The following is a 19369-nucleotide window of genomic DNA, read 5'->3' on the forward strand; positions in this document are numbered from 1 at the left end:
CTACTATATGGTGCAGAATGCTGGAAAACCACAGGAAACCTGCACAAACTATCCACCTTTCATACAACATCCGTGCGCAAAATCCAACAAATCTACTGGCCCAAAACCATCTCCAACAATAAGCTACTCAACATCACTCAGCAAGAAGATATGCAATACACCTTCAGGAAGTGCAGATGGACCTGGATCGGCCATGTACTCAGAATGGAACCCAACGCAATTCCAAGAGTCACATTGCGCTGGACCCCAGAAGGCAAAAGGAAGAAAGAGAGGCCAAAGATGACATGGCGCCAGACCATTGAGAAGGAGCTCCAGCAGCACCATCAAAGCTGGGGAACTATCGAGAAGTTGGCTACAGGCAGATCGAAATGGAGTAACTTTGTTGCTGCCCAATGCGCCAAATGGCGTGATGGGGTTATGTAAGTAAGTAAGTAAATGTTGATGACACAAATTAATTATTTTAAGTGTGACAATTAACTAAAGGGGAGATGTAATGTGGGCAATATATGTGTACCCCCTGGGATGCCATAGTAAATGGGTGTGGCTTCAATGTACTATACATAAGGATCTATGAGTTGAAGGTCATTAAATGGTTGACTGACATATGAGTGTCCCGTGTCCTCCGTCAAGATATTACAGATATACTTTACAATACGTAGACAGTATGTGTTACAGGTAACACCACTGCTGAAGAAGCCTACACTGAACCCTGCTCAAGTACAAAACTACCGACCTGTCTCACTGCTTCTTTTGCTATCCAACAAACTAGAAAGGACAGTTGCAAAACAGGTTACCAACTTCCTAACCCAGGACGGACTGCTGGAGCCAACACAATCTGGTTTCAGGACTGGACATTCGACTGAAACCACCCTACTCTCATTAACTGGAGCTCTGAAGACTGCAAGAATGCAAGGACTATCCTCGGCCCTTATCCTACTAGACCTATTTGCAGCCTTTGACACAGTCAACCACAAGATACTCCTGAGGATACTCACAACCATGAAAATGACTGGTGTTGTCCACTCATGGTTCAACTCCTACCTATCTGGACGCACCTTCGTGTGTCATGGCAAGGACTCACACCCTCTCCACAGGCGTACCACAAGGATCAGTGCTGGGGACCCTTCTGTTCGCAATGTACGTACACCTTCACCCTAGGATGTGTCATTCGAACACATGTGTTCTCCAATGACTGCTATGCTGATGACACCCAGATGTACCTGTCGTTCTGTCCAGAGGACACCACGGTTTCGGCATGCATCTGTGCCTGTCTCACCGATTTGTCAACATGGATGAAGGACCACCGCCTACAGCTGAACCTGTTCAAGACAGAGCTCCTAGTGATACCATCCAAAGAGTCACTCTGTCACAACATCAACCTCAAAAGTAGCCTGATAAACTCAAATGTGAGATTGGATGTGTAATTTAGTCTGGCCCCGCTGAATAGTACATGATCCGAAGATTGTTGTTCCGAAGATTGTTGAACAACCTGTTGTCTTTCAAACCCTGCCTGTGCCTATAGGCCGGCGCTCTGACCAATCAGAGCTATCTTTCTCGTTGATGTGCTTTCCCAACATTGCAAGCTTCGTCATCACTCCCTCAAAACCCTGCCCACTTTGATTCAAAACAAATCTCTGTGTTGTGATTGGTTTGCCAGATTTTTGGCAAGCCTGGCAGACCACAACCACGATGCGAGGCCAGACCCACTCGCAGCCAAAATATTTTGGCGTGCAGCGGGTGGCGCTGGTTTACTAGGTTACTACAAAAGGGGCTCCACCACTGTGACCCCAAACAAAGTCGCCCAAAACCTTGGTGTCATGATTGACGACGAGCTGTCATTCTCCAACTACATCAACTCAGTTGTCCCTTTATTTGGAGGAATTTGGAAAAACTGGCCATCGAAGACTTTTGATTGAGAACCTCTGTCTTAGATGGAAGAAGCATTCATATGTTTTGAAGTATTGCTGGTAGAAGTAGGCCTATAGACTCTCAATAAAAGTAGGCTAATGCCCCTTGTACACCAAGCGCGAACTACGTGTCCTGAGCGGCGGAAGTCATTATTTCTCTATGGAGGGAAGGCGAATAAAGCTACCAGAGCGAATTCGCCAGGAGCGACCAGAGCAAATTTTGATGATTAAACTCAAGCTGATCGTTAAGTGAATTGCTATGATGCGGTTTGGCGAAAACCAATTGGAATGTTCATATCGCCGAATGTCCTATAGGCTGTCAAGACAGAGCCGTTATGTGATTAGCTGAATCAAACATGTCAATACCGTGTCCAGAGCGAATAAAGCGAATTCATGGCGTAGGTAGCGCCTGGTGTACACACGGCATAAGACTAATGCCTTGTTCAGACCAAGAGCGAACTACGCTCAAGATTTGCTGTGGTCGCTCAGTTTGCTTCGCTCCTGCCTAATTTGCTCTGGTAGCTTTATTCACCTCTCCTCCATAGAGAAATAATGACTTCCGCCACTCAGGTCGCGTAGTTCACGCTTGGTGTACACAGGGCATAAGATATAGGCCTATTTGGAAAAAAAATAGGCCTACCAGGCCTACTCATAGGCTACCGCATCTCCATGCCTAAATGGAGTTACTTGTTTTTTTTTTTGTTTTTTTTTAATCTCTGGACAATGTAGACCTGTAGGCCTCCATATCTGAAAACAAATCACCTATACACAATTAGGCCTATTTTTAATTGCCTTTGAGAGGCAGCCCATAAAATCCGACACTGACACTTGAAACATTGAAGGGAGAAAAAATGTCTTTAATGGGCTAAACTCATTGAGAAGGTCCTATGTAGCCTATTTGCACAGATGTGTAGCTTTGACTTCATAGCACCAGTTCTAGGCCTTGATCTGTTAAAAACATTGGCCACTCGCACTTCGGAAACACAACTAATTGTCAGGGGAATAATCCAATCACGATACACCCTCCCAGGGCATGTACTCCAATCGTCAAACTAGCAGTGCAAGCGAACCCTCCCCTTTAGCAGGACTCTCCGGAGCCGAGGGATAACTGGCCTCTGAATGGACGTAAAAACGTTCCTCGATTTTAAAACACGACATAACTTGTTAATTTAGTCTTCATATGAATACGGTCACATAATTATTTATAACATTCAATGTATGAAGTGTTACTAGTGTCAAACATGCGTATTTATTCACGTAGTCAAAGAAGAGGACCACCGACAACGGAGTTAACGTTATTTCTTTTAATTTAAAATCAGTCTTGCTTATCGGTAACTTATTAATATCACTTGGCTCGCTTATACGTGAGGGAAATCTCTCGGACAACAGGACGGGGCTGACAACAGGCCAGTCATCAATTTGATTCCTGAAACTGTGAGTATGGAAGTGTTTGAGGGGAAACTAGCTAGCTCACTAGCCATCTTGGCCTCAAGATGGCTAGCAGGGAGAGCTAACCAATCAGATAGTGGGCTAGAGTCTAAGCTAACTGGCCTGTGATCTCACTGTTGAATGGGGTTGTGCGTGTTGTGTAACAGTCTAATCCGTGTTATGTCTGCCGATTTCCAACCGAACCTTTTCTTTCTATCAATGTGAATAAACGCTTCAAAATACATCTACAAGAAGAAACGATGCTATTGCCTGACGTTAGGCTGGTTACGACCATACTGTAACTTGGCCATAACTAGCTTGCTAGGATAGGTTAACGCTAGCCTGCCTTGGCTTATTGGCTTACGTGCCATCAACAAACATGCGCGCATCAGGAATAATCCAATAGGCTCGAGTATAATATTAGCAAGGTGCATTATGTAATCAGCTCTCTTTCTTCCCTGTTTATATCTCAGAGCAGTCTTACTACCTTACATAGAGTATATGCCTCTTTCCATTATCGCGGGGCCTTCTAGTTAGCTTCGGTTTGCCCTTGGCGCTCTACGAACTTTTCACAACTGATTTGCCACTACCAGCGGCTGGCAACGGGCTGCTCATAGCTCGGGGCTTGCAGAATGTGTCTCGTAGTATTCACCGACCGGTGTGGCATAAATGCACATGTCGGTCGTGTTGATGCAGGTCACAATTTGTGCACAATGAGTTTTTTTGTTTTAGTGGTCTAAATTGTAGAGGGCATTTGGTGACTGTCCATCTTTCATGATCGTTACCAATAAGAAAATCACGTCACTGAAGACATACTTGTTCACTAGCGAGGATGGACAGCTAGCAAAAGTTAGCTAAGTTTTAAGACTTAGTGCTCTGTTTAGGTCTTAAGCTGTACTGTGTCGCAAATGGTTGGTGGGAGAGTAATTCTTTCCGTGTAAATTTACACAAGCAAAATGATCACACATGTCTGTTGGTTATCTCAATGCACAGCAAAGCGCGGAAAGAAGGTGCATTCTGGACATGCTGGTTGCTTGCTGAGAAAGTTGTTTGGTTTTCGTTATATATTTGGACAGAAAGCCATGCTGTCCAAAAAGCTCAGCTATGCCAGTCTATACCGTTAAATCAAGCAGGGAGAAATCCTTGGTATCCCCTGTGTGTCTTTTGTGGCTGATTTAGGATTTGGAAAGTTGACGTGTTTACAAAAAGACTTGAGGTTTTCGATCAAAATAATTGCATTGCACAGTAAGATTAGATTTTATGTCAAGAGAAGGACTGTTGAAGAACACGTCATCTTGTCTCTGGCCTGCATGGTGCACTCAGCCGTTTTTTAAATACTTCCCTCATGATGAGTTGTCTGGTTGTATTTCTTGTGGTCCTGTTGACCTGCATGGAATTATGGTGCAGTGAAATGTGATGGCACTTATTCATGGAGTAATTGGCCTATGTTGTCTGAAATAAGTGTCATAGGATATGCTCTTTAGGTTGCATTGTATGTAACCTAGGAAGAAGGAATGAGCTGTGCTGACTAGGATAGAGCATGTGATATTTAGTTCTTATCGAGAGCGCTGCCAGTTGCATACAATATTCTCCAGCAACAAGGCAAAGTCTCTCTGATAAGATTGTCCACGTTGAGCATGGCAGTGAGAACATAAACTCCACCTGTTTCTAAATTGAAATGATAGGGACAATCCACCTCACACGCATATGCATGCATGCAACTATGGTTTTGTGTTTGTCACTGTCAACTAGATTGCATGTTGCTCAATTTGTTTTCATTTTTAGGTGGGTTGGTTCCCATCACATACCTGATATCAACACTCTGCAACTTCTCGTCACATTTGCCTACTCTGTTTGTGGCATTATCAAACAACATCAACAACCTGAAAACAAAGTGTTTCATGAAAGGGTTGCATTGGGCTAGCTGAAGACTGATTTTATCCTAACTGGGCTTAGACCCTCCACTTGAACTCTGCTCCTTTTGACGTTTCAAACTGGCTATATTGACCTTGTGCAGTAGGATAGGGCCAGACTTAATTGGGTGGTGTGCACATAATATTTTCCTCTGATATACCTAAATAATCAATAACCGCCCTTTGCTATATTGTGACAGTGGTCCCATGAGCTGTTTCGAAAAAGAGGGTTCACGCAGTCATGGAAAAACCTGGAAAAATGGAGGAATGAAAAAGATGGAATCTTAAAATTCAATTTCCAAGCCCTGGAAACATTATTGAAAATGATAATCTGTCCATAAGTTTTGGAAAAGTCTTGGAAATGTTATCCATGTTGTTTTATCAATTATCTACATGAAATTGAATATCTGGTGCCATAATAAAATAATTGCCACGTACCATCTCATTTTGGTGGTGCAACAAGCTGCTTCAGTCAGTCAGTACCATGATTTTCACAGGTAAGTGTAATCTTCATCTGTTTCAGTGTTCATTGAATTCCGGCTTTTGTTGGTCACATTCAGATCAAATTATTTCTGTTCATCATGGAAATTTGAGGGTTTTGAAAGTGTCATGGAAAATCATGGGTGAAAATGTGTAAGAACCAAAACCTGGGCCAGGACGCATGTGGGATGCTGCCCATCTTTTTCAGCATTTGGGGTACCTCCTAAAGTCCCCAATGCCTTCCTATGTAGAAGGCAAAAAATAAGGAAGTAGTGTGTAGTATCCGAATACCCAGTAAGCTTTCAACCAAGAGGTGAACAGTACACAGATTACTTTGTATCCAGTCATATTTGCAATAGACAAACAATGGTTATTTTGTTTTCCCACAAGTCCATTGGAGTAGTGTTGCCCCGCCGGGACTCAAATCCGGAGCTTCTGGGGTACCATACTGCGGCTCCGATTGCGACACAAAAGAGCCTTTTGGGGGATCGTTCTGATCGTAGTTGTGATGGAGAGGACTAGGGTTGTGGGTGTGCTCTTGACTAACACGCCAACGAGCCTGGCTCTTTGGTGTAGTAATCGGAGCACCAGTATGGTTTCTCAGAAGGTCTGGATTTGAGTCCCGGCGGGGCAACTCTACTCCCTTTCCCTGCAAATGGTGTCAGAAGTGGGATGACCAGTGTGAGGTCATGGTGCACCCAGAGTACCCTTGTGGGACACCAGGATGGATAATAACCCTGGTGCGAGGGACTCCAGCATGGATTGTGGGGCATCCTGGAATGGGAGAAGTGTGGTGGGTACGTGAGGGACACCAGCAACAAAGTGGCCATCACTAGGGTGTGTGCTCTCATCGTCACACCAACGATCCAAGTCCAGGCTCGAGTCCCGGCGTGGAAACTCTACTCCCCTTTGTTATACATTAACCATTTAATAAATTGCTCAGGCATCTAGACAAGCTAAGTAATGGATTTACTTTCATGGTTGATCAGCTTATTGGACTGTAGGGGTGTGCAATAAATTGCCAATACATCGCGATACTTGTTTTCACGATATACTGCATCAGTTCATGACAATGTATCACAATACTTATTTTCACGATTTACTTATTAATGACGATCGATTATTTATTGATAACTAACTTACACTAAAAGTGGGTTTGCCTTCCACCATTATATTCAATGTGGACAAAACGACGAAAAACGGTGAAGAGGTACGGACGAACAATGTATGTTTTAACATCTCCAAACCAGGTCGGTCGTTTTAGAGTTTGAATGCTGTCTCCATGTCGAAATTTACGAAAGATAAGCAATAAACAGGACTTAAGGATTGCAGTAAGTGGGACCTGCTGGGACAAGCCCGCTTAATAAAATGTAATTTTCATCAGTAGAGGATAGGTGACATGTCTGTTGTGATGGAAGCCCTCCCAGATTTTGAAATGCTTAATAAAATGAATTCACTTATGAATGCTATACAGCAGGGTTCCCCAACCTTTTTAGCACCAGGGACCGGTTTGAGTCCCTTTTTTTTTTTCGCGGACCGGCAGTCATGCATTGTTATTATAATAATAATAATAATAATAATAATAATAATAGTTGTTATTATTATTCATTGTTATCATTGTTATTATTAGGCCTAATAATAATAGTATTAATAGGGTATAAAAATAAGGCCTAATCCTTTTTCTTCACTCCATTCAAAATGTGTAACAGCCTACATTTAAACATATCATTTAGTATATCACTGTTAAACTGACAATCTTACCCAGTAATTTGTGGAGCCAGTTCTTGGTCATAGGGCTAGTGATGCAAGCCAAGGAATGATCACCCAAAACTTACTACGTACTACTACTATTTTTCACCATGCGAGAATAGGCCTATGCGTTCTCTGGCCATGTTAACTTTCATTGAGGAACATTTTGCGCAGTGAAATTCCGGATATTTATGACTGTGTTATAGGTCTCCGGGTTAACACATTTAATACCAGCCGTTTTTTGGAATTTAGCTGTAGACTCCCAGTCAATTTCATCATTTTTTGTCATTTTTTGAACAGCCACCGAATATTTTGTCTTCAACCCACAGACACATGTCAGGGCTTGTTCGAAAGCCCACCAACTCAGCTGTCTGTATATTTTCACGGTTTGTTTCTAGCTTATTCCATTACGAAGTTATTCCACTTAAAGCGAGCACTGGTTTAGGTAAAAATAGCGTTTTTCAACATTCGAACTGAGATAAAGCCTTTTTTGTCACGGGTGCGCTCTGACTCTCCGAGTTTAAATTGCGGGTCTAAATGCATTTTCACGCCCGAACAACAACTCCAGTAGCTTCCATGTAAACTATTTCAATGCAAAAATCACCTGGTCAGGCTATCAAAGCCACGTCATCTGAAATGCTAGCTAGCTAATGTCACTTGACTGACAGTTTTCGTTCTGTAGATAAAAGTAGACATGCCAAAGTACTTACCCAAAATTAGGTTACTTCCTGCTGTGTTGCATGCTGTTTTTCATTACAACCTTTTAGTAGAGAAAGTGCGCTCAACTCCGAAAAGTTTCTTACAAGGTCTTTGGGTGCGAGCAAACAGCAAAGTTCATGTATGGTAAAAAAGCCGCACTCCCGGATCAATTTCTTGCAGTTTTAATACTGGGTTAGCATGGCAGACAGACAGACGTTTCGGCCTAAGCCTTCTTCAGCGTATTTTTTGTAATTTCATTACAACCTTCCATTTTACCACCTATCTTGATGGCAGCAAAACTCCCTATCCTTCCATCATATGTTTAGGAATAGGCTAGCTAGTAGGGCGAGTATGTTTTGATTCTCCAGCCCAGGAAGTAACTCGAGACGTGATGTGACGTGATCAGGAAGTGGTCTGACTCGCTATAATAAAACTCAAATACTGTGTGTAATAAAATGCACAGATGATGAAATATCCAGATCCTGTAGGAGTTTTGACTTTGTAGATGTTTTCATGAATCTATGTCAGTTCTGTTCATCACATTATTAAGAAAATCACACAGAATGTGCATTAGAATGTGTAGATTCAGAATCCAATTAAAAAAAAACGTAAAAACGTAATTTTACGGTTTGGGAGCCAACGCATGGGGGGGCAAAACATATTTTTACGTGACTTGGTAGTGAACGTGTTAACTGGCGCTTCTATTAATTCATGGTCAACTGTTTCCAACTAGTAGTCGTCATTATTTTTTCGAACAACACGGGGAATAGTTGGAAGCTGGAATTTGATACCACTGAAGTTTGCTACTAGCAGCTCGTGCCCTCGTGTTGCGTTTGTGTGGACCGCTGCATAACCAGTGTGATTCTACCGCATTCTGAGTGCCTGTGGCTTTATGTGTCAAAAACCCAATGCAATATTTTAAAAAGAGGCAAAAGGTTGCATGTCATCGCCTTATTTTCTGCTAACGCTGACTTTCAGGAGCTCCTGAAATAAGTGTTGGTCGTTATAGTTGCAACCACGACATGTCTCGCAAGGCAATTACGTTCGTAACACAGCGTTGTTGTCACGAAACTGAAATACCAACAAATGATAGAAGTGGATTTCTAAAATAGCTCCCAAAAGTTTGCTTCACAACATTCAAAAGCCTTAAAAAGAAAGAGCGAGAGAAGACAGCCAACACTCCAAAACGGCAGTCATCATCCACTGTTTGCATTGCAGGATTGAAATATAAAGTGGGCCCGGCCTCGCAGCATGCTTCTGGCGCATTTGACATTCAACTAACTAGTGATTGGACGGCACAAAGAAAAGTTTGCTTGTTATTGATTATTAAAATTCTTGTGCTATGTCTAGGCTAATAAAAATATTAATATGGCGATACTAAAAATTATATTTGAGATATGTTCTGCACTGCAGTTCATACCAAAGGCATGTCTTCTGGATTTGTTTCTTTTTCACTCATGTCGTGCGGCCCGGTATCAAATAGTCCACGGACCGGTACCGGTCCGTGACCCGGTGGTTGGGGACCGCTGCTATACAGCAACTGACAAATAAGCATTATTTTTACACATTTACTGAAGTAAATTTGCAATGCATGGTGATGGGATGGGATCGCATCGTGGCATGTGTATCGTGATGCGCATTGAATCGTGACCCCAGTTTGCCAATAACCACCTCATTGGACAGGGACTGTACAGTTGCAAGGCCAATTTTACGTGCGGAGTGCGGACCAAATGATCAGCTTACTGTTACAGAGTCAGGGTTAGCTAGCGCTCAGATAAAATGTTTTTGTATATTTTCCCTCAAACAATATAAAGAGTCAATGAACAAAATTCAAAAGACACCGCACACTGCTTAGTTTTCTTTACTTTACAACGCGTTTCGCTCAGTGCGTCATCAGGTTCGCTCATGCTCTGAGGTGTATGCTTTCATATGTCACCATGATAAGGCTTCTAGCTCAAAAGTTTATTGTACAGTAAGACCTTATATGGGGGGGGGGGGGGGGCATTTTGACTAACTAAAACAAATACAAAAAGACACTTGGTAAAACGCATAGTAAGCCTTTGACTTCGATATTCGATATTCGAATATAAGTCGAATGTTAAGAAAATTCGAGACATTCGGACGAATATGAATTGGCCATTAATATTCGAATCTGACATGGGTATTGCTTTTTTGGGTATTTCATTGTTATTGATTAAAATCATTTCCTTGTAAACATCGCAATTCACAGTCTCAATTTATTTTTTCCATGGCTGGTTAATCACTACAGCTGTGTTGAGGAGAGTCGCGTGCGTGGCTCATCTCTCTGTGTTCCGTAGCAGGACACTTGCGGCAGGCAGTCTCCCCCAGAGTCCGCATAACAAGCAGATGAGTGCTGCAGAGTTCCATTCAAGTGAATGGCTACAGTTAATAAACAAAGCATCACCACATTACTTTCTGGAGTTGTTGACGAGTTTCTGGAATTATGTGATTCAACCCACAAGTACCTGCGATTACGCCAAGAGTAAGATAATAACTTCTTGTTTTTTGGATTTTGACCAAATTAGCTTCGTTGGTCTGGGTGTCAGATCAGGCAGACTCCAGGTGATGATTCTGTTAGCATGCTTTTAGCATGTTTTAGCGCACTGCTAGTTTGTGTAATGTTCGTTTTTAGACGAGAGCAGTCATCTTACCTGGACCTACAAACACACTACCTAAATGTCCGTCATTAGTGATAGAAAATAAATACATATTTGTTGATATTGGTGCTGTGTGCTCAATTCTCATGATTCCCATATGATCCAATTCAAATTTTAACTTGGGCTACAAGTTTGACATGGCTACTAGCTTTGCCATGTTTTAATCTGCATTCACACCTCTAAGTACCGTCTTCTTATAAGTGCTGAACAATCGCTAAACAATAATGGCTGGTTGAATGCATGTTGTTAATGGGCCATTAGGCTACATCTCTGGTTGGAATAGCCTTTTACTGGTCACTGACTGGGGGAAAGAACAACTTCAGCTTGACATCAGGTCTAACTGGGGCAATTTTAAAGCGGAATTCACCTCTGGGCAATGTGTGCTGTTATCACATGTAATTTATCCTCATTTTGCATTTTACATGAGAAAAATAAAGTAATTTGCATTATTTAGTTTAATTTAATACAATTATGTGCTGAACCGCGATTGCCAAAGCTATTTTAACGAACTCAGTTAACCAGAATGCACTGCGGGAAACTAAGTAATCGTTGCCAGGTTAACGCGTCACCGAATTCGAAGGAATCTTGCGTTCTGGCTGCTCAGTGCTCGCTGCCAGCAGTCGTGGCTGGTTTTAGGACAAATGTAGGCTGATATCCGAGACAGATTGATATTGTTAATGTAGACTGTTGAAAAACATAACAATCATGCATTTTCCTCACTGGGTCTCATTGCGCAAACTATAGCTACTAACAGCGAATAAAAAGCGAATGGAAAAACAAACTGTTGAGAAGTGCAGCTCGTGTCGCAACTTTCGCTGTCCTCAGATTAGTGCTGAAACGGAAAATGAGAAGGCTAGCCTAACCTTACATTTAGCCTATTTTTGAAAAAATAAATAAATGTAATACTCATTCAAGAAGGAAGTAGCCTGTCTATCTCTGCTCATGTTCTATCTCTGTTTAATCCCATCAAATCCATTCAACCAACTTTATCAAAGAGCGCACGCTTTCTCGCCCTCTCTCTCTCGTGCTGGTGTTTGACCAAAAGCCGTTTCATCCGGACCTCTGCTGTTGGTCCCTAACAAATAGGCCTACAAGCCAGAGGGAATTGATCATTTATAGGCCTAAATAAAACAAATGTGCAGGCTGCCTTTTAAAAATGGTCTTCATCCTATTCATTGACTCTAATGCAAGTGCAACATGAAGGAAAAATCGTCCCTCGGTAAGTTGCACCGTGCGCACGCATTTCTGGGCATTTAGCTGTTCAGGTTATGCTTTCTGTTTTTAGAAGTTGAAAAATGACTTGCGTGAAACATAGCTTACAAACCCACAGAGGCCTAAATAGCGCATTGGGAAGGACACCCTCCACCTGGCCAGTTTGAGGGAGGTGTTGGGTTAGACCTGCATTTTGAAGATGTAGGCTATCGTCGCTTACTTTGGTCAAGTGTTTAATTTGATTTGTCCGTTCGCGTCTCAACTGTCCCTCGAGAGGAAGTCTGTGTTTATAATTTATGCAAAATAGGCGGCCCTGACTGCCTGGGAGTGAGCTGAAATCTACAATGACTTGACAGTAGATTTCAGTAGCCTGCCCGAGTGTGCCTTGTTCTTGCTCGTCACGAGCAGCTCGTGTTGTTTAAATGCAATCAAGTCCAAGTGCAGTAATGATAGCCAGCGCATGCATTTATGGCTACCTTGTTTGCAACCTGCGTAAGAGGAGCATGAACATCGCCAGCAGTGCAAGGAGGACGCCACGTTTGAGGATAGAAATGGTCGCAGCCTCCTTCAGCAATCCACCAATAATCTTAAAATAAAGCCTGGTTCAATTAAAGACAACTTCACTGTCGAGCTCCTATTGTTTAGCCCATTAGGACTCGGAGTGTCCGTGGCCGCTGCTTCGTGATCCGGGCCGGACCTCAAATAATTCAGCAAGCTTTTAAAAATATATATTAATAGCATATTAAAATTAATAACAAAGCGAAACAAAAACAAAAAAAAGTGTAGGCAATGCCTACCATGTGTTATTACAACTTGCAGACCTAATAGGCTACACCTGGCAGGCGTAGACGTCGTGGACTGGTGCGCTCCGATACTGTAGCCAGTGATTTGTAATGACAATGAGCGCATATTAACAATGCGGACAAAACTTTTTTTTTAAGCAGTTGGATTGAATGCACCAAGGCTTTTACCACTGTGCAGTAACCTATAGGCCTACTTGAAGTAGGCTTATTATCCGGACAATGTAAATATCTCCATCCTCGAAATGTGTTATCTGCCTGCCTGCTGTTCTGTTCCATGCCACCTGTCATGCCGAGGTGATTTGATGACGCGTCCAATCAAATCACCCAGCAACGTTCTAATGGCATTGTAGTCGTTATTTTTTCTTCCGGTGATTTGATGACGCTTGAAATCACCATAACTAAAACAATAAATAGCTTTTATATTTAATATAAAGATATTATATCCAGTGGCTACATAATCCCCTGTTATAATGTGGTCTAATACAGAGATAGGGCACAATATTGTTTGAAAGGTGAATTCCGCTTTAATGGTAAAAAATATGGATATATATTCGAATATCGTTTTTAATTTAGAAACGATCTTCGACTATGATTTTGGGGCACAAGTCAAAGCCCTAACGCATAGTATATCCACAAATAATTGTCTTGGGAAAGATCATATATAGCTGTAGCAAGTTCTCCTTTGACAAACAGCTTCAGTAGACCTGTGAATAAGTCTTAAATGTGTTTCCAAGACCAAATGTATCAGTTAAGCTTATACTGCTGAAATGTAATAATTTCCAGGGGGTCTTCATGACCGCATTTCAGGAAAAAAATGCTCTAACCCCTGTAAGTCCTTGGCAGTACATCACAAAATCTTCCTGTCACTTCCTGTGGATTCTACAGAGTCTACTTTCAAATGATACCAGTCACTTCATGATAGGTCAAAGTATGACAAAAACTCAGAAATAGCCCTGAAGCTTAAGAGGTTAACGATAATTATGACGAAAATATTTCGTCACGAAATTAACACTGGTGGCAGGTGTGTGCAAATATCCTGCCTTCTTCCACTACCAGCAGCCAATCATTATGCTGAACAGACAAACAGTGTTCCAATCATCTTGCAGCTTTGAGTTCTGCTGCCCTCGTGCCGTTATGAGTTCGACATAACATTCCATTGGTGCTTCCAGGCATTTTTAGGTGAAACTACAGCTCAATGGCAGTCTATGAGAAATTTGGCGCATCACTGCTTTCTAACTGTCAAATATGAAATATTGTTATTAATGAAGCAAGCAGACAAGTTATAAGAGCTATGATGTCGCCATTTGATAAATCATTAATCAAACTATTTGAAATGACCTGGCGTAGAGCTAGCTATGGACCATATCAAGCAAATCAATCAGTGTTATGTTTACAGCTAGTCTTATTTTCAACCATTCATAGACTTTCATGTGTCGCTGTGCACAGTAAGGCGTTGGCTCTGAGCATACTTGAAAATGAGCGTCAAAAGAATGCGTTTTTACTTGCTTTTAACTTCTGTGCATTCCCCATTCACCGTTCCTATTGGCATCAACATGGTCTGATTTTGCAGAGCTGCACAAAGCTTCTATCCGTTTGCGGTAAAAAAAGCCAACTGACAAGTCAAACTCAAGGATTGTAGTAAGCACACAACAACCTCACGTCATCAGCTGAAACGCTGGATGAATGAAATAACAGCTACAGAAGAGGGAGCCAGAGGGAGAGAGGAGTGGCTCTTCTCACAGACGTCCTCCGCTATGTTTTGAAGGTGCCTGTTGATTTCAAGTAGCTCAAGTGAAGTAAGTGAAGATTAGTATGTAGACTATCCTTATTTTGAGCTTGTAATGTTTCAGTTCAGTCTTAAATAGTTAAAAGGGCCACAATGTGGATTACGTAGTTAGCACCGTGCCCGTGGCGTTCCTGTCTCAAAATCTACACAGTCATGAAAAAATGCTGTTTAACTAAGCTCTGGCGGTATGTAAAGCAAATTTTTCGAATGAGAAGTGTTTCCCACCACACTAATTCAGGTCGCTCTGTCAAAAGTTACATTTGGGGTTCTCTGACAGCGGGCCGTGAAAGTGGTCGTGAGAGTCATCGTTCACTTACTAAGGTAAGCGTACCCATTAAGCCCATCTACCCTTTAAGCCCACTTTCAACTTTGAGGTCAATTTAAAGAAAGGGAAAAGGTGAATTTTGTTGTTCATCACCCTATCCAATTAAAGGGTTTAGTAACTGACAAAATGTTTTTTATTGCAAACAAATCACATTTTTTATCGTCGAGTTATCCCCGTCCAAGTGAACCCAGTCTCAGGACTACTGACAAGAAGTTGCCTCAAAACTTTGCTGTTTTGGGACATGTCAGAAATCATATAATTTCAGCTAGTTTAAGTAAAATATTTTGAAAATACTTTAATATTTAGTGAACTAAGAGGTAAATGTAATGATTTTTATATATATACATGCAGTGTTTTACTAAATTATAGCATTTCCCTTCAAATGCAAAGATGTGTTTTATGAGCGAGCAAACGCCGATATTCTCTTGATACAACCACACACCATCTTTATCTTACTCTACCGTAAGACTTAAGGTGGTTAGGTATGAATTCTAAGCATATTCCAGTTTGTTTGGCATTGATCTTTAAAGAAATGCATCATGAAATGTTTTTGTGGAGTTGATTATTTCCATAAAATAGCTTTTTGTATAGGCAGGCTTAATGGGTACAAGGTGGGCTTAAATGGTAAACCCCATTGAAATGCATGCAAGTTGGCATGCATGCTAATGAAAAATGCCTTTGAGGGACATAAAAAGTGCTGTACAATCTGAAGTAGTAGGTCAAAAAGGTGTAATGTAATGAACTAACAATAATCAATAAGAAAAAATAAATTTCTCTGTTTGGATGAAGAATTTTATGAAGTATATGAAGTAAGAGATGCTGTAATGTTTAATTAGGTTTTATGCATTATTTTTTTAGCAAATCTTACATTTTTTTTCTTACATATTTTGATCTGAAACCATTTATGCCATGTAGGCTACACTGTTTAAACTCAACTCACACACCTCACCAGGTATTTTGATAGAGAAATAACAAGTGGGCTTAAATGGTACCAAAGGTACCATTTAAGCCCATTCAGACTTTTCACTTTTCTCGTAAAAAATCTTCATATTGTACTTTGAAATATTCATCAATTCAGTGATAAACATTGAGAAGAGAGGTAAATCTTACTATTTAAGAAATCATTTCACAAAAAAAATTGTGTGAAGATGATTGAAAAATAAAGAAATTTAGATTTTGGTGGGCTTAATGGGTACGCTTACCTTATTGACTCAAATAAGATCAGCTGACTCGGGACAGTGATTAGTTCAACTTAGTCCTACATGTTGCCCTTTCAATAATTTTAAGGAATGTTATGCAATTTATTTAATATTGAATAATATGCAGTTAGGCTTGTAGCCATGGTCAAGACCATCCGCTGCAATTCAAACCAAGCATCAGAATGGGGAAGAAAGGTGATTTTAAGTGACTTTGAATGTTTCATGTTTATTGGTGCCAGACGGACTTGCGAGCCAGACTGGTCCGAGCTGATAGAAAGGCAATAGTAACTCCTATAACCACTCGTTACAACCAAGGTATGCAGAAGAGCATCTCTGAACACACACAGCGCATTGAAACTTGAGGCAGATGGGCTACAGCAGCAGAAGACACCACATGTTGCCACTCTTGATTGAAGCTCAGAACATGAAACTAACATGAGTACAGTTCAAACAAACTCACCCAAATTGGACAATAAGCTTAGAAGATTTACACTCAGGCTAATGATATTATGCAACCATGATTTTGGCAATAACTGGAAAAATATTGGTGCGGTTGCTTTCTAATTGCTAGTTTGCAATGTCAGCAAAATCTCCAGATTTTGTTTTTTGTTTTTATTTGACACTTATTTATCTGACACCTTTCCAGCTATTGATGTACAATTTTGTATCAGGAAGAACTTTTGTGTAAGGTGCGCAGACCTCAGATATAAATCCTCCATAAAGTGTCTTGTGGTCTTCTTGTTTATTTCGTTTTGCTCCCGTGGACCACTCCATCACTTTATGGATGGGCCGTTCTAATATAACAGGCAGCAGATGCTGACTGAGCCATTGGATCATTAGCCTGCAGAGAATTTGTCCAGTCAGCCTGACTGTTTTAGGAAACTGGTTTTAAAGGAGTTCTTAATGTAGCAAATAGGTTTAGTTTCCGGATTGCATTTGTGATTCAGAAAAAGACTTGCCCAGCTTGACAGTGAATGACCGAATATCAGACTGACTTGATAATATTTTTTTACTCTCCTAAATGGTTGTGGTTGGCCTTGTAAATCTGTACCTGTTGGCTTTTAGAATGCATTCATTCTGAGAGCAAGGGGAGAGGCTTTACAATGGAGATAATGTGACAAAATGAATTAGGGTTTGTGATAATGCACTGTTAAATAATTCATCAATTTTTCTTACCAAGCAAACCTATGACGATGATTATTATTACCTCAATCTTGTGCAGGATGTAAATTCTGTACATTGCTGGTATTAGTTTGGTTTACTATGCTGGTCCACTGAACTTGACATGGTAGACAGTAGCCTACATTTTTCAAATTTGGAAGTCATGTGAATATGTAGGACTTAATCATTAGTGAAACCAGCTTGAGGCATAGGCCTATCTTGAAGGAGTACATCCAAACCTCTGACCTGGGAGCAGGACAACCAAATAACCAGATTTTTTACAACAAAGTCAACTTCAACCAGGATTTTTCTGCTCCCACTCGTTTTTCTTTTCTTTTTATATAGACCTATATTTTTGTACATTTTATGAATGACAGATGCCTCAGTTAGTGCAACTTTTTTATTGGTCAGGAAATCGCCCTGTACATTAGAAACTTGTGTGTTATGAGTGTCATGGTGTCATCTGGTTGTATCTTGTCTTGTTGAGTACACCAAAGGTTTATGACAGAATGTGTAGTAAGGGTCCCAAGTATTTAGAAACTGACAGAATATTTAGCATTTTTTATATATCATAAGCCATCACCATAGAAAACCAGTTGCATTTCCTTATATGGGTCATTCCACGTCAAATCAACAGGAGCCCGCGCACTTAGGTCTCAAAAAATTCGGACATTATTACCAAGTGTATTCATGGTACTTAAGAGAAACACTGTCAATTTATTTGAATGTAAGATGTATACTCTCCGTGTTACAGCCAATTTTACTGGGTGAGGGGGCTGCCCATTTTGTTCACACCCTTTTTGTTTGTCAAAGTTCACAAGCCCATAGCTGAAGAACTAAACCATTTAGGAAGCTCATATTTGGCATGCTTGTACATAGATCGGAATCATTTGTTGCAAAACTGTCAGTTTTGGTCTGTATGATCCTGCATCGTCATAGCATTCCCTCAAAGATGATACAAATTGTACTGGAGTTTTTGGCTGTGCTCTGTTTAGGCCTTCAGAAGACATATTTGTGCCCAACATAGCCTCATGATTTTTTCCCCTTGTAGAATAGATACAAGTAGAAACACTCTCGTAAAAAGCTATACGTTTAATAGAAAGGAAACCCCATCAGTGTTTGACCAGAAGACCTCACAAGTCTGACAAATCATTTTGGGTCTCATTTTCAGAGCACCAGAACACCTTGTGGGATTGTCCACAGATTTTATTTTATTTTTTTCTTCATTCTCCATGAAGTCTTCTTTTTAAAAATGGCAATGAGACTTGTCTTATGTGATGTTTTCTTTTTTAATTTCCACCCTGAACATGGGCAAAATGCAAAAAGAGAGCAACATGATTTCAATAACATTTAAAGTAAAGACTAAATAATCAAATGCAAATTTTGCCCGGACATGTTCACCTGAGAGTCCCTGTGCAGGGATGCAGGTATCCCTTTCAATTTCAATGATTTCAGGAGCGTTCAATGTGGGAGCAGGTTCGCACACCAAAAGAGCTTAAACTTAGCATTCAGCAGCTTGTACAACTGGGGATCCATACTTCACAGTTTTATATAATACTCTGGTGTACTCATTAAGGCTGCACAATATATATATCGAAAATGTATCGAATATCAAGCAATCATTACGCTACGGTTAGACAAGAAACCAGACATTTTAAAATATACAATGCCCTCCATAATTATTGGCACCCCTGGTTGAGATGTGTTAAAAGCCTTAAAATAAATTCAGTGTTTATTGCAGAAGAATACTGTCACACTGAAAATTGTAGGAAAATGTAGCCTTCAACTCAAATGAATTGTAAGAAAATAAAAAAAATCCCTGACTAAAAAATAATTATTTTTCATTAAATCACCTGTTCCACAATTATTGGCACCCTTAATAATTCCCAGGAAATAAATATAATTGAAGCATTTCTGTCATTTCTACAGTAGTTTACAAAGTTTACCAGAGTATGTAGGAATATTTAATTAGTAATTCATCACTTCCTGTTTCCCTGGGGTATAAATATGACGTGACACCGAGGCCATT

General features: G+C 40.7%; 1 protein-coding gene across 2 annotated transcripts in view; it reads left to right on the top strand.

Moving 5' to 3' along the window:
- The first annotated feature begins 2971 nt into the window (after nt 1-2971).
- Nucleotides 2972-19369, top strand: part of ppm1bb (protein phosphatase, Mg2+/Mn2+ dependent, 1Bb) — a 33774-nt gene continuing 17376 nt past the window's right edge. For both annotated transcript variants that reach the window (XM_063216764.1, XM_063216763.1), the window contains exon 1: nt 2972-3341. The gene's annotated coding sequence lies outside the window, so the exon portion shown is untranslated. The remainder of the gene's footprint in view (nt 3342-19369) is intronic.

The sequence above is a fragment of the Engraulis encrasicolus genome, chromosome 15 (assembly GCF_034702125.1).
Source record: "Engraulis encrasicolus isolate BLACKSEA-1 chromosome 15, IST_EnEncr_1.0, whole genome shotgun sequence".
NCBI lineage: Eukaryota > Metazoa > Chordata > Actinopteri > Clupeiformes > Engraulidae > Engraulis > Engraulis encrasicolus.